The following is a 16,253-nucleotide window of genomic DNA, read 5'->3' on the forward strand; positions in this document are numbered from 1 at the left end:
TCTAAAAAGTCTAATAATGAACAGCCAACTTCTAATAGTAAGAAAATTAAACCACTCCACGACACAGATTTCTGAAAACATAGTTTCTATGTTAATCACTTCCCCAAGATCAAGAATCGGCATGTTGTCGTTACTAGGTGCCATCAAGTTGGTTCCAACTAATAGCAACCCTATGTACAAACAGAAGGTAACACTGCCAGGTACTGTACCATATCCTCACCATTGTTGCTATGCTTGAGCCCATTGTTGCAGCCACTGTGTCAACCCATCTTTTGGAGAATATTCCTCTTTTACACTGACCCTCTAACTTACCAAGAATGATATCCTTCTCCACAGACTGGTCCCCCTGATAACATGTCCAAAGTACATTAGATGAAATCTTGCCATCCCTGCTTCCAAGGAACATTTTGGCTGTACTTCTTCCAAGACAGGCTTGTTCATTTTTCTTGCAGTCCATGGTATGTTCAATATTCTTTGCCGACATTGTAATTCAAATGTGTCAATTCTTCTTTGGTCTTCCTTATTCTTTGTCCAGCTTCCACATGCATATAAGGCAATTGAAAACACCATGGCTTGATCAGGTACACCTTAGTCCTTAACGTGACATCTTTGTTTTTAGCACTTTAATTAGGTCTTTTGCAGCAGATTTGCCCAATGCAATACATCATTTGATTTCTTGAGTGCGGCTTCCGTGGGTGTTGATTGTGGATCCAAGTGAAATGAAGACTTTGACAACTTCAACATTTTCTCTCTTTATCATGATGTTGCTTATTGGTCCAGCTGTGAGAATTTTTGTTTTCTTTATGTAGAGGTGTAATCCATACTAAAGGCTGTAGTCTTTGTTCTTCAGTGGTAAATACTTACAGTCCTTTTCACTTTCAGCAAGCAAGGTTGTATCATCTGCATATCACAGGTTGTTAATGAGTCTTCCTCCAAACCTGATGCCATGTTCTTCTTCATATAGTCAACCTGCTCTGATTATTAGCTCAGCATACAGATTGAATAAGTATGGTGAAAGGATACAACCCTGACACATACCCTTCCTGATTAAAAAAAAAAATCTTGATTTTAAACCACACAATATTCTCTTACTTCTGTTTGAATGACTGCTTCTTGGTCTAAGTACAGGCTCCACATGAGCACAATTAAGTGTTCTGGAATTCCGATTCTTAGCAATGTTATCCATAATTTATTATGATTCACACAGTCAAATGCCTTTGCATAGTCCATAAAATCCAAGTAAACATCTTCCTGGCATACTCTGCTTTCAGCCAAGATCCATCTGATATCAACAATGATACTTCTCATTCCATATCCTCTTCTGATTCTGGCTTGAATTTCTGACAGTTCCTTGCTGATGTACAGCTGCAATGACTTTTGAATGATCTTCAGCAAATTTTACTTGCATGTGATATCAATGATACTGTTCCATAATTTCCACATTCTGCTCGATCACCTTTCTTTGGGATGGGCACAAATATGGATCTCTTCCAGTCATTTGGCCAGGCAGCTCTCTTCCAAATTTCCTGGCATAGACGAGTGAGCACCTCCAGCACTGCCTCCCTTTGTTGAAACATCTTATTTGGTATTCTGTCAATTTCTGGAGCCTTGTTTATTGACAATGCCTTCAGAGCAACCTGGACTTCTGCCTTCAGTACAATTGGTTCTTGATCACATGCTACTTCCTGAAATGTCTACCAATTCTTCTGGGTGCTGTGACTCTGTGTATTCCTTCCACCTTCTTTTGATGCTTCCTGAGCTGTCCAGTATTTTCCCCGTAGAATCCTTCAAAATTGTAACTCAAGGCTTGAATTTTTTCTGCGGTTCTTTCAGCTTGAGAAATGCCAAGTGTGCTCTTCCCTTTTGGTTTTCTAACTTCAGGTTTTGCACATTTCATTATAATATTTTGTCTTCTCGAGCCACCCTTTGAAATCTTCTGTTCAGCTCTTTTATTTCATCATTTTTTCCATTTGCTTTAGCTATTCTACATTCAAGAACAAGTTTCAGAGTGTCTTCTGACAATCATTTTGGTCTTTTCTTTTTCCTTGTTTTTTTTTTTTTTTTAAATAACCTTTTGCTTTCTTCATGTATGATGTCCTTGATGTCATCCCACAACTAGTCTGGTCTTCAGTCAATCTGCATAACATAGTTACTGTAGTTGGCAAAGTCCACGCCCTAGTTTCTATTTTCCTATGCTACTCCAATTTTTTTTCTTTTTTGTATGCCACCCCAAATTTTTATTCTTATTTAATTCCAAAGTTTACTTTCATAAATATTGCATTATTTTTTCTTTATCCACTTAGAATGTGAAATATTTAGCTATTTGAATTCATAAAAAACACCTGCTGTTGTTGTTAGTTGCCACTGAGTTCGCCCTGACTTGTGGGACCCCATGGACAACATAACATAACATTGCTCAGTCTACAGCCATCTTCACAATGTTCAAGTCCATTGTTGCAGCCACTGTGCATTTTCAGTGCCTTCTAACACTGTATCAGACAATATTCTGTTGTGATCCAAAGGGTTTTCATTGGCTAATGTTCAGCAGTAAATTGCCAGGCCTTTCTTCCTAGTCTGTCTTAGCCTGGAATCTATACTGGAAACTGTCCAATGGGTGACCCTGCTGGTATTTTAAATACTGGTGGCTGTCTTTTTTTAATCTTAGCCCTGGTGGTGCAGTGGTTAAGTTTTCCTCTATTAACCAAAAGGCCAGCAGTTCAAATCCATGAGTAGCTCCTTGAAAACCCTATGCGGCAGTTCTACTTTGTCCTGTAGGGTCTCCATGAGTAGGAATCAACTTGGCAGCAACGGGTTTGGTTTTTTTTTTTTTTTTTTGGTCTTAGTTATGTTGCTATAAGAGAAATACGACAAGTGGGTGGCTTTAACAAACAAGAATTTATTTCCTAACAATTTATGTAGCTAGAAGTCTTAATTCAGTGTCTGCTCTAGGGGAAGGCTTTCTCTCTGTCTGACCTGGAGGAAGTTCCTTGCCTCTTCTGTTCCTCGGTGACCTTCACATAGCTTGGCATCTATCTTCCCCCATCTCTATTCCTTTGCTTAATCTGTTCCTTTTATATCTCAAAAGACATTGACCCAAGATACCCCCTACACTAAAATACTAAACCAAACCCCATGCCATTGAGTCGATTCAGACTCTTAGCAACCCTATAGGACAGAGTAGAACTGTTCCATAGGGTTTCCAAAAAGCTGCTGCTAGTGGATTCAAACTGCTGACCTTTTGGTTAGCAGGCATTGCTCTTAACCACTGTGCCTACACTTATACTGTCTAATTAAAATAACAGACAAAACTCATTCCCAAATGGGATTATAACCACAGGTATAGGGGTTAGGATTTAAAACACATACTTTTGGTGGACACAATTCAATCCGTAACAGTAGCATAGCTTCCAGCATTATAGTAATGTGCAAGCCACCACAGTATGACAAACTGACAGACGAGTGATGGTAAAAATGCCTAGTTTGTCATATTTCCTATATTCAAAGAGCCTACCAGTTGTAAGGCACTTCATACATTTAATAACATTTTAGGGAAAAATAAACTATCGAATAGACTATAGGATGAATTTGGGGTCATAAAACTCAGAGAAAGGTATTTATGATTTTGAATGTGTAGCTTACACCAGAAATGAGAAGATTACACATAAGTCCCAATTTCCAGGTTCTCTAAAAGACCAGAAGATCCGGTCCCCTGGCTGGAGACGAGTCTGGGCCTGCCCTATTGGGCACGGATGCGCCAGCTGACCAGTTTCCCACACTGCCTCTCATTTTTAACCCAGCCTGCTTTACTCTGTTACATGCCTTGCCTGATCCCTGTGGGATTTTGAGTGTCTGGTCTCATTATTTTAAGGGCCAGAGTTCTATATTCAGATGATTTTAAAAACACTTTTCGTTAAATATATCTTAGGTAATTTTGGAATTCTCTTTCTGGCTCTCTTTGCATTCTTTTACTGCTGTCATAAGAAGTCATGAGTGTTTGGCATTTGGATGATTTCCCAGTCATCTGACCTTGAGAAAAATCAATTATTTCTTAAGAATAAAAATCCTTAAGAAAAAAAAAAATCCTAGATCTGTAAAATTCTTAAGTGGGTACCAACTTTTGTTCCTCCGTTATATGAATTTAACAATTTTTCCAAGAATCTCCTACACATCAGCACTCGGCCATGTTAAAAAACAAAAAGCATGTTCAAAGCAGTAATGTCAGCAATAGCAAACAGGAAATAAGAAACAACTCATAAGTCAGTCTTAAAGAGATTGGAAAAATAAATGCATAAGAGCACTGTTCAATACTGAAAACAAATTAAGTACAGTTTTACAAGACAAAGAACATGAAGTTAGTATTAGTTCAAATAGCAAACCACAAAATATATATTGATACATGTAATGATGCAATTTCTATGAATTTAAAAATCATGTAAAACTAAAAGGAATATCACTCAAGGATCTATGTGTATTTACTAAAACTTCAAAGTAAAAGAAAGTTATTGATAAACATTTTAGTATAGGTGTTTCTTACTCATTGGTCAACGGAAGAATGAACTTCAAAAGTACCAGCGCTGAATGATTTCTTGAACTGGGTGGGGAAAGGGTGCCTGTGTTTTCCTTTTACTATTATTCTTATACTTCTCAAGTATGTTAAATAATGTATAATATACATATATTTTTGTTTATTTATACTACACATACACACGCATGTGTAAAAAGCATCAATTAGTGACGGCTGATTTAGATCTAGCATGGGATATTACTCCTTGATACTGTTTTCTTCGATCATTGTTTATGTAACTCATGAATTGAATTGCTTTTGAAACAGATTTTCTCAAACTTAATTTGGTTGGGAATAAACACTTTTGACAATATTGCATGATATTACTTCTCCAAGATTAATCTACTTGGAATCCTGCTGTAACTTAAAATTGCGTAAAAAGAAAATGCTGCCCTTACTTACAGCAGTACTTGCTGTGTGGAGATATCAAAACAAAAACTGTCTCTCTAAAATTATTCTCACCAGCTAACATTGTTAAAGAATCAGGAACTTGGAGTCACACTCTCCCCCTCCCCCATCTGCTAGACTGGTATCAGCTCCAACTGACAATTCTTTCCTGACCAGAGACCAATGTGGCTCGTCACTAATCACGAACAGACTGATGGACACATCCTGTCTGTCCAAAGAGCTACCTTTCAGTCCATCAGAACACTCACCATGAAATGCCTTTCCCAACATTTGAAATACATGACCAGCCTCACTTCGCATACACAGTCCCTACTTACAGGGTAGAAGTTCTACATCTAGTATGGCACTCTGAGAATGCTGGGCCCCAGACAGCTCTGCCCCAGCTCACTCTTAATGTGGAAGTTTGATAACTGGGAATAGCAAGGTAAGAAGACTAGGTGCTATCAGCCACCCAGCACCCACTCTTAGAGCACGTTGTCACACCAAGAAAAGAGGTCCACTGTGTCTACCCCCAACTCCTGTGCAGAAGCACAGAGGTACAGGGACAAAAGAGGTTCTTAAGTTCAGAAACAAGTGACACTAGACAGTAATTCAAATTGACACGACACATCAAAGTGCACTGGTAAATTACAAAAGACAGCATAATTGTATTTTTTTTCCTTTTTCTTTTAACTGATTTAAAGCTTAATTGCATAAGACAATTAGGGAAAAAAATATATATATAAAATAAAATTCATACAGAAAGAAGAAAGGCTATCTATTCAAAGATGGCATGATTTTGTGTATAGAAAATCCTAAGGAACCACTAAAAAAAAACTGCTAAATAATGTAATTCAAAAAGATAGCAGGATAGAACAATATTCATAAATCAGTTGTATTTCTATACACTAGCAATAACTGATCCAAAAGTCAAGAAAATGATTCCATTTACTATAGCATCAAAAAGAATTAAATTCCTAGGAATAAATCTAACATAAGATGTGTAAAACTTGTACTCTAAAAACAACAAAATACCATTGGAAGAAATTAAAGAAGTTCTAAATGAATAGAAAGATATCTGGCATTTGTGGATCAGAAAATGTGATACAGATTCAGTGTGATCCCTATCAAAGTCCCGGCTGCATTTTCCACAAATTGAAAAGCTGATTCAAAAACTTATACGGAAGTTCAATTGGCCCAGAATAGCAAAAGCAGTCTTAAAAAAAGAATGACAAAGTTGGAGAACACATCTTTCCTGATTTCAAAATTTACTAGAAAACTACAGCAATCAAAACAATGTGGTATCAACAAAAAGATAGACATATATATCAATGGAAGACAACTAAAGAGTCCAGAAATAAACTCTCACATTTATATTCAACCAACTTTCAACAGAAGTGTAAAGACAATTCAATGAGGGAAAGAATAGTCTTTTCAACAAAGAGTGCTGAGACAGCTGGCTGTCCACATGCAAAGTAATAAAGCTGGACCCCTACCTCACACCTTACACAAAATTTACACAAAATATGAGAGTTATAACTGTTCAACTCTTAGAAGAAAGAGTTTTGTGACTTTGGGTTATGGAATAGTTTCTTAGATATGACACCAAAAGCACAAGTGACAAAAGCAAGTTCAGATAAACTGAAATTGATTAAAATTTTAAAACATGTATGCTGCAAATGACATCATCAAGGAAGCAAAAAAACAATCCACAAAATGGGAGAAAATATTTGCAAATCATTTATAAGGAGTCTATGTGTGTGTGTATACATACGCACTCACAAATACAGACACAACCACACACACATATATAAGTATATTAAAAAACTTGTACATAGCAATTAATGGAGGCCACGTTAGGGGTCTGTCTGCTGCGGGGAATAATAAAGTAGAAATCAAGTGTTATTATAGACACTATTGTTCTTGAAGCTTCTAGAGGTGAATTTTCAGGTAAAAAAAGGTGATAAAACACAATCCTGAAATTGCAATATCCGATATGAATAGCCCCTAGGCTGAGGATGTAGCAAAATACTTGTCTTAACACCGATGTTATTATTAAGGTGACGCCAATGTCTCCTGTGTGAGAAATTCCACGTAACTACCAAATGAAATCAATTTGTCGCCAGAAGGAATCGTACAGGTTTGGAGTGAAAATTAACAGATTTACAATAATAAACAAAGACAGCTTGCTTAGGAGTAAGAAAACCCAATAAATTAAGCATGTAAAGAATTGTTAGTGGCTTCTTTAGAAATCTACATAATCAGAGAAAATCTAAAGACAAGCACTGTAGATATGGCTGAATCACTTTGGGGTCTAAGAGAGACAATCCTTTTAAAACATCATGAGCTTATCAAAGGAACTTGTCAAAATAACTTGCACACACAAAAACACACACACAGTTAAGAAACTGAAATTAACTTCTTGTTTTATAATGTAAAAAAATTTTTTTATAATGTAGTTGAATATATATAGTCTATTATATAAAAAAAAATTTTTTTTTTTTATTGTATAATTGAACCCCATGGGATAGATTTTGTCATCTTTTCAGATTAAAAAAAAATTGAAACTTAAGGAGATTAAATGACTTACCTAGTACTAGTAGGTCCTACAGTTTATGAGTAGATCTAGGATTAGACCCACCAGATAAATAATGATCAGTAACGATTTCATCATTTTTATAAGTCTCTCTTTATTCTGTTAATAAAATGGATATTTTCAAAGATAGCTGACTTAAAAATTTCGATCGTTAATCAGTGGAAAAAAATTTTAACAAGATACATGAATTTTATTGTTAGCATATGCTTGATTAAGAAACAAAATGCTCACTTGTGAACTTAGATTGGCCCATGTCTAAGAAAGGTAGAGAGGTGGGAATGGTGTTTGGGATCATGACAACCAGGCCCATAGAATATACCACAGCAACCCTTCTATTCTTGATAGAACAGCTCACACCCTCAAAATATTGTCTCTTTACCTTTACAAGGAGTCCTTTGGTAGTGCAAATGGTTAAGTGCTTGGCTACTAACTGAAAAGTTGGTGGTTTGAAGCCCCCTACAGGCACCTCCGAAGAAAAACCTGGTGACATACTTCCAAAAGACCATAGCCATAAAAACCATATGGATTAAAAAAAAAAAAAAAACATGTGGAGCAATACTCTGCACACATGGGGTCGCCATGAGTCAGAATCAACTCATTGGCAGATGGTAGTACCTTTTCAAGACAAAAATAGTCATGCAAAATGGGAACTGGTTGAAACATTGCTTTAAACAAATAAAAAAGTTGATTTTTGAAATGTTTTACAAGAGAGACATTGTTAGCTTATATGGGGGCTGAGACTTCTAGAGAATTTTTTAAAACTTAGGAGTGGATTTTTATCCATCTTCATAGGGAATAAAGTTTATATTAATGTATGTCTTTACTGACCACCTTAATGACAAAGAACGGCCCACTATGTTGAATTTTTAAAAGGTGTTCCTTTAAGCCTTCTTATCCACAGTCCCAAAGAAGAATTTTAGCTGTGTGATTGCTCCTTAGAAGATTACGTTGTTGTTGTGTGCTGTAGAGTTGATTTTGACTCATAACGACCTGATAAGACGGAGTAGAGCTGCCTTACAGGGAGGGTTTCCTAGGCTGTAATCTTTACGTGAACAGATCATTAGGTCTTTTCTCCCGTGGGGTCATTGGTGGGTTTGAACTGTTAACCTTTTGATTAGCAGCTGAGTGCTTAACCACTGTGCCATCAGGGCTCCTTCCTTAGAAGACTGCTGTAATGAAAATGAAGTTTGAGAGTTGGGATAGAAGAGTTCTCACAAGGAAAAGTAAATCGCTTGAGACTCTAAATTCATCAGTTTTCCTACCCAGGATATCTGTACAACTCACTTTATTGTGGGCCCGGCTCAAATGTAAGCCTGTCAGAGAGACATTTCCAGATCCTTCTCCCTCAAAATCACTGCCTGTCATTCCATTATCCTGCTTTGGTTTTCTTCACAGATCATAATTTATCTAAAACATGATTTCTTTTTTTTTTTTTCATTGTTTTAACTATATATGGAGTGAATTTTTTGCCTTGTCAACATTCTTCACATGTACAATCCAGTGACATTAGTCAAATGACATATTACATTGGCAGATCTCCTGCAAAAGACATTTTTCAAAGTGTTAAAAAGCAAAGATGACACTTTGAGGACTAAGGTGTGCCTGACCCAAGCCATGGTATTGTCAATCACCTCATATGTATGCGATAGCTGGACAATGAATAAGGAAGACTGAGGAAGAACTGATGCCTTTGGCTTATGGTGTTGGTGAAAAATATTGAATATACCATGAACTGGCAGAAGAACAAACAAATCTGTCTTGGAGGAAGTACAGCCAGAATACTCCTTAGAAGCGAGGATACCAAGACTTCATCTCACTTACTTAGGACATGTTATCAGGAAGGGGCAGTCTCTGGAGAAGGACATCATGCTTGGTAAAGGAGAGGGTCAGCAAAAGAGAGAAAGACCCTCGACAAGGTGGATTGAAACAGTGACTACAACAATGGGCTGAAACATAGCAATGATTGAAAGGATGGCACAGGACTAGGCAACATTTCATTCTGCTGTACATAGGGTCGCTATGAGTCAGAACTGATTCCACAGCATCATCCAACAACAACAGTTATGTTTATCATGATGTTCAACTATTACCATTTTCCATTTCCAAATTTTCCCTACATCCATGAAATCAGGTCAAGACTAAATTGTACTTGTGACCACATACTTGCCTGAACCCTTGCCCTCCCCTATCCTGCTTCCCTCACTACAAAGATATTTCCTGAAGAGGACTCTGAATAAATCAGGTTACCCTGAAACCTTGTCTCAGTTTCAGTTTCTTGAGAACCAACTCAACCTAAGACACACCTTTCCACCTACCTTGTTTGCTGTATGTCTCTTTCTCACTGTCTCAATTCTTGTTACTTCCAACCAACAAAGTTCTGGTGAAAGAACTACACTTTTAGTCTCTTTATTCTTGAGTCTTTTGGTCTTAAGGATTCACAAGGTGCCGTTTATCCAAGAGTTTTAATAATGAGTGAAGAGCAAACCTTTGATTTGATGCTTGCTGCAAGACTGAACTTCAATTGTCCTTTATTGCACAGGGCCTTCTGAGGTTTATCTTTCACCTTGATGATAAAAAGCAGTTGCTTCTTCAAACCTTACATGTACTATAAGATCTCTATGCTCTTTTGCTTCTGCTTGCATATGGGATAATCTTTTTTTGATCTTACCTTTAATTCCTTGTTAAATGAGGTAGACAATATATCCTGTTAACAATGTATTTTCTAACCTCATCCTCTAGAGCTACAAGTTCATTAGGTATAATATCTGGCCCCCCCCCCAATTATTTCAGGAAACAGTTTTACCAAGTAATAGAATATCAGGGATAGCCATTCTTAGAGCTTTCAATATCAGTTTACTTCCAGCCTCTCTACTAGCTATTATAATGCTATACATATTAGTTTTCATTATAGTAGTCCCCATCTTCTTGGTTGCCTTATTTTTAACAGAATGGCCAGGTTCCTATCTTTTAAGTTGGTGTTGTCAATTTGATCCCATATAGATAGATCTTAAAGAGCATAATGCCCCAGGCAGACATTCTTTATTACTTAACCTAAACTACTGTTTGGGTTTAAAAAGACTTCAGGGGTATTTTGGTTTAAGGTTTAAAGATTATCTCTGGGCAATAGTTTTGGGGGCTCATCCAGCCGTCACAGCCCCAGAAAGCCTGGATTCCATGAGAATTTGAAATTCCCTTCTGTATTTCCCCCCTTTTGATCAGAATTCTTCTGTAGAATCTTTGATCAAAATTTTCGGTAATGGTAGCTGGGCACCATCAAGGGACACATGTCACTTCTGCTTAAAGTTCATCACTAGCCACATCAGCCAACCACAGGGTTCAAGAAATGCAATCCTGCCATGTGCCATGAAGGCAGACAGCCAGAAATAGTTGCAAACAGTATTAATGATTACCACAGAAATTGTCATCAGAATTTCAGAAATAATGATTAAATTGGAAAACCACATTTCTAAGAAAGCTAAGACTATAAGGCAAAAAAAAAAAAAAAAAAAAAAGTGCGGATGTGCACAGCAGGAGAAAAATGTACTAAATATATCGAAACTATGGATCCCTGGATGACACAAATAGTTAAGCACTGGACTACTAATCAAAAGGTCAGCGGTTTGAACCACCCAGAGGCATCTCGAAAATAAGGCCTGGCGATCTGTGTCCAAAATGTCACAGCCTTAAAAACCCTATGGAGCACTTTTTTTTTTTTTATTGTACTTTAGATGAAGGTTTACAGAACAAACTAGTTTCTAATTAAACAGAACACATACTGTTTTATGACATTGGTTAACAACTCCATGACAAGCCAGAACTCCCCCTTTTTGGCCTTGGGTTCCCTATTACCAGTTTTCCTGTCCCCTCCTGTTTTCTAGTCCTTGCCCCTGGGCTGTTGTGCCCCTTTAGTCTCATTTTGTTTTACAGGCCTGTCTAATCTTTGGCTGAAGGGTGAACCTCAGGAGTGACTTCATTACTGAGCTAAAAGGGTGTCTGGGGGCCATATTCTCAGGGTTTCTGCAGTCTCTATCAGGCCAGTAAATCTGTTCTTTTTTGTGTGTGTGAGTTAGAATTTCGTTCTACATTTTTCCCTATGGAACACTTTTATTCTGCAGACATGGGGTCGCCATGGGTTGAAATTGACTTGATGGCAACTAACAGCAATAATACAATGAAAATAATGTAGAAGGGTATCTGGCACATAAATATAATGAAACTAGAGTGAAACCTTAATGGCACAATACAGTGGAACAAATATATTTCAATTTCAGTTCAAATGTGCTATTCCTCCTAGTCCCTCTGCTGGAGCAATCACCATATAATAATACCTTATGCCATTTAGCAAAATTCTTTTTCACTATAAATATTAATAACATCATTGTCCTTTTATTTAACTGAAAGGCTTCCTATGTCAAGTTTGCAATGTCTGTCATACTGAAAATTAGCAAATAATACAGTTAAAAGGAATTTCCAAGTCATTTAGCAGTATAACCCTAAACTTGATTGCTCTTAATAACTCAGCTTCAGACTGAATTGGGCAAAAATTGGCAGAATTACTAGTCACGCAACTAGCAAGTAGTAGTGCTGGGGTTAAAAATCAGGCAATCTACCATCAGCAAGTTTATATAGTCTGCATATCACGGTTGCGAATTAGTCTTCCTCCAGTCTTGATGCCAAATTGATGCATTTGAATTATGGTGTTGGTGAAGAATATTGAATATACCATGGACTGCCAGAAAAACAAACTAATCTGTCTTGGAAGAAGTATAGCCAGAATGCTCCTTATAAGTGAGGATGGCAAGACTTCATTTCATTTGGGACATGTCACCAGGAGAGACCAATTGCTGGAGAAGGACATCATGCTTGGTAGATGGTCAGTGAAAAAGAGGAAGACCCTCAATGAGATGTATTGATACAGTAGCTGCAACAATGGACTCAAACATAGCAATAGTGTCTGCAACAACGTGCTGAAACACGGCAATAATTGTGAAGATGGCACAGAAAGGGGCAATGTTTTGTTCTGTTATATATAAGGTTGCTGTTCTGGGTTTTATGAATGAGAACTAACTGAACAACAACAGCAAGCACCAGCATCAATGCTTTTTGCAAGCATATGATACTTCCTTTTGATACAATAAAGTCAAGAGCAACAATTAAATACACAATGTAGTAAGAAAAACAAAGACTCCCTTTACCAAGAGAAAAAAAGAAATGCTATTGGTAATTAGAGGCAATTAGAAATTCATTTTTAAAATATTAACTTTTACAGGAGCATGGTATGAATACTAAGATGATCAAAGGGATGAAAGAAGGGAATGCTGAACCCAGACACGTCCCCAGGTATGTGCGGAGACCTGGTCTAGGAAAGAAGTGGCATTACAAATCACTGGGAAATGATGACTGTTTATTCAATGCTAATGGGAAAATTGAACATCTGTAGGAAGATATATATATATATATATTCCTTCCTCATATTGTACACCAAAGTCAAGCCCAAATGTACTAAACATCCCAGTGGGAAAAGGTAATCTAAAACATCTAAAAATACATATAGGTAATTATCCTAAGGCTAGCAGGGGAAAGAAGATTTTCTTAAACAAAGTAGCACAATTATAGAGGAAATACTGCTACATCTGTGCACTAAAACTAATCATAAGCAGATTCTAAACACGAGACACAGACAAGCAGTGTCTTTATAGCTCATTCAAGCAGCCAGTATAAAGAAATCCTAAAAATCAATAATGCACAAAATATGCATGAGCAATTCACCTGAAAAGCAATAAATGCATGGAAAGAAAATGTTCAACCTCACCAATAATCACGAAAAATGCAAATGAAAGCCAACATTTCAGAGTCTACTATGGGAGAAACTATCTTACAAGAGATACAACAGATTGCGTTATTAATGGCTAATATGATGACGAGGAACTTAAATACATATTCTGTTTTGATATTATTTGCAGGCTCATTTTGGCTTCCTTCATGACATCAATTCTAACTATAAATAGTTCAGGGACAGACAGCTAAGGGGATATAATCAAAGCTTGCCAGAAAATAATGTGTGTAGCAGCCTTAGAGAAATTTAGTCTTGTAACATCACTGAGCTGACAGCCCTGCAGAAAACACACACCTACACAAGAAATGAAGCCTGAAGTAAAGGGACTCTTGGCATATAATTTAACAGGGTGCTAATTAGATGAACAACAACAAGAAACGGTGCCAGGAAGATACTTTTGGCATTTTTTTGATGCTGAATGGGTAGAACACTAAATGTTATTTAAATCAAGATGTTTGGTTATGTAGAACCACATAACCTGCCACCCCAAACTCAGGTGCTTAAAGCAATAATTTATTATTATTTCTCATAGGTTAGGTTTGTGGGTTGACTTGGCTCAGCCACACAGTTTGCATTTAAGATTTCTTACATGGCTTCCCTCAAATGGGGCTCACATGTCAGGCACCTCAGCTTGATGAGGGAACAGCTGAGGGGTTGGAAGGAATGTTCTTGCTCTCTCTCTCCACACAGCTCTTCCATGGGGCTAGCTTGCACTTCTTCATAGCATGACAGCCTCAGGGTTACTGGACTTCTTATGTGACGCCTGGTTTCCCCCAGAGCAAGAGACTGAGGTGAAATCTGCCAGCTTCCTGTAACTAGCTTCTGAAGCTCCAGAGCAGCAGTCCCATTGCATTCTACTGTCAAACAAGTGATTAAGGACAGTCCAATTCAAGACAGTGAGAGGGTGGATGTGAGAAGAGGCGTGTGGGCCCAGGGAAGGAAGGAATGATGGTGGTCACCTTCAGAGACTACCCACCACACAAAATAACTTCCACGTTGCTTCACTTCTCATGGAGCATTACCAAAATGATTCCGAAAGGCCAGCATCTTCACGTGTCAGCACTGTCTATGAATGGACCAGCAGTACCTCACATCATTATCCCAAGGCAGGGCATGGGCACAGGCCAGGGCCAGTGGAAGTCTGCATCATGAGGGCCTGCCTGAGAATTGGATTGTGTTATCCCTGAATTCCTAAAATAGCACATCCTATGGCAGATCAGGGGGCAGTGGTGGCTCAGGGGCAGAATTCTCACTTGCCATATGGCAGACCCAGGCTTGATTCCCGGCCAAGTACGTCATGTGCAGCCACCGCCACTGCCAGTGGAGGCTTGCATGTTGCTAAGATGTTGAAGAGATTTCAGCAGAGCTTCTAAGTCAGAAGAAAGGCCTGGCTATCTACTTCTAAAAATCAGCCGATGAAAACTGTATGGATCACAATGGTCTGATCCCCAGCCTGTCATGAGGATGGTGTAAGACTGGACAGCGGTTCATTCCACTATGCATGGGGCAGCCATGAGTTGGGAGCCAACTCAACAGCCAACAAGAACAACATGGCAGATCAAGTCATCTGGCTCTGGGGGATTATTCTGACCAGTGAACATCAATCGAATCCTATCTAAGGAATCAAATCAATTAAAATATCTTCTGAAAATAGCACGTGCCTGAAGATATTTTATCCTTTATATTATTTTACTCAAGGAGACTTCGCTTTCCTTAAAATCAAATAAAATATTGGTCTGTTTCACTGAAAAGCAATGAATAGGTAAGAGGGAATAAGTGTTTCATTCCAATTCTTGGCATAGATTTAGTTTTACTTTTTCACATTATCTTCCAAGTGAATAGCTAACTCTCATTTCAAGCTAATAGTATGTGGTGTTTGCTCTCATTATCAATAATTAATTTTTAGCCAATTCTGTGGGTTATGGTATTATATTTCTTAAATTTCTCAAAAAAATCCAAATCTATTCTAGAATTTTTCTTTGTTTGAATAAATACTATTGTATAATTTAACTACACTAGATATTTCTTTTAAAATTATTTTCCACATTCTATCAGGAAAGATACCACTTGATAGGGAAACTGTTCATAATTTAATTCATTAAAGTCTTTTTGCTCTTAGAAATTTTCTTTTTTCATGAAATTCAGGTATTGTAGTAATAATGTGGCCATGCAATTTAGCTTTTATACATTCCTATCTTCCAGCATTGACTTCTATCACTGGGAAATTCTGAGCTCAAAATGCTTTTTATTGCTTCATTTTTTTTTCCTGCTAATTAAGAATCTCTTTTCTATATTATAAAATAGCATGTTATAATTCTTCCATGATAATGATTGATATCTAACTCTTTCCTTTAATCCTTCCTTTTTTTGTCTAAAGCCTAACATCTCAAAGAATAAACTACTGCCTAAAGTATCAAAGTGTTGTAAGATATTTACTCCTGACGTGAAAGATAATTCAAACGATCAGATCAGTCTGTTCATGTGTCTAACTCAAAGCTGTTTCTCAAAACAAACTAATGAACTAAAAAATAATAAAGTAAATTTTCTTTCCCAATCTTTAACCCACATTTCCTTAAGTGTAATCTGAGCACTTATTTCTCTAATGTCAAAGCAGAAGCTCTAACATACCATTAATTATTTAACATAACAATAGAAAAGCTCAATGCTTTCCAGAATTTTACTGGAAACCTTAATCATATATATCTGATTAGTGACTTTACCTTTCTGAGATTTTTTTCAAGGAAGGCATGGTTAATAAAACCATCTGTATATCTCTCCCTAGCATCCTATTAAAATATTAATAAAAACATAATGTGGGAAATAAACTAATAATTTGAGAAAATAAATGAATACATGTCTGACCTGAACAG

This window comes from Loxodonta africana, chromosome 21 (genome assembly GCF_030014295.1).
Source record: "Loxodonta africana isolate mLoxAfr1 chromosome 21, mLoxAfr1.hap2, whole genome shotgun sequence".
Classification (NCBI taxonomy): Eukaryota; Metazoa; Chordata; class Mammalia; order Proboscidea; family Elephantidae; genus Loxodonta; species Loxodonta africana.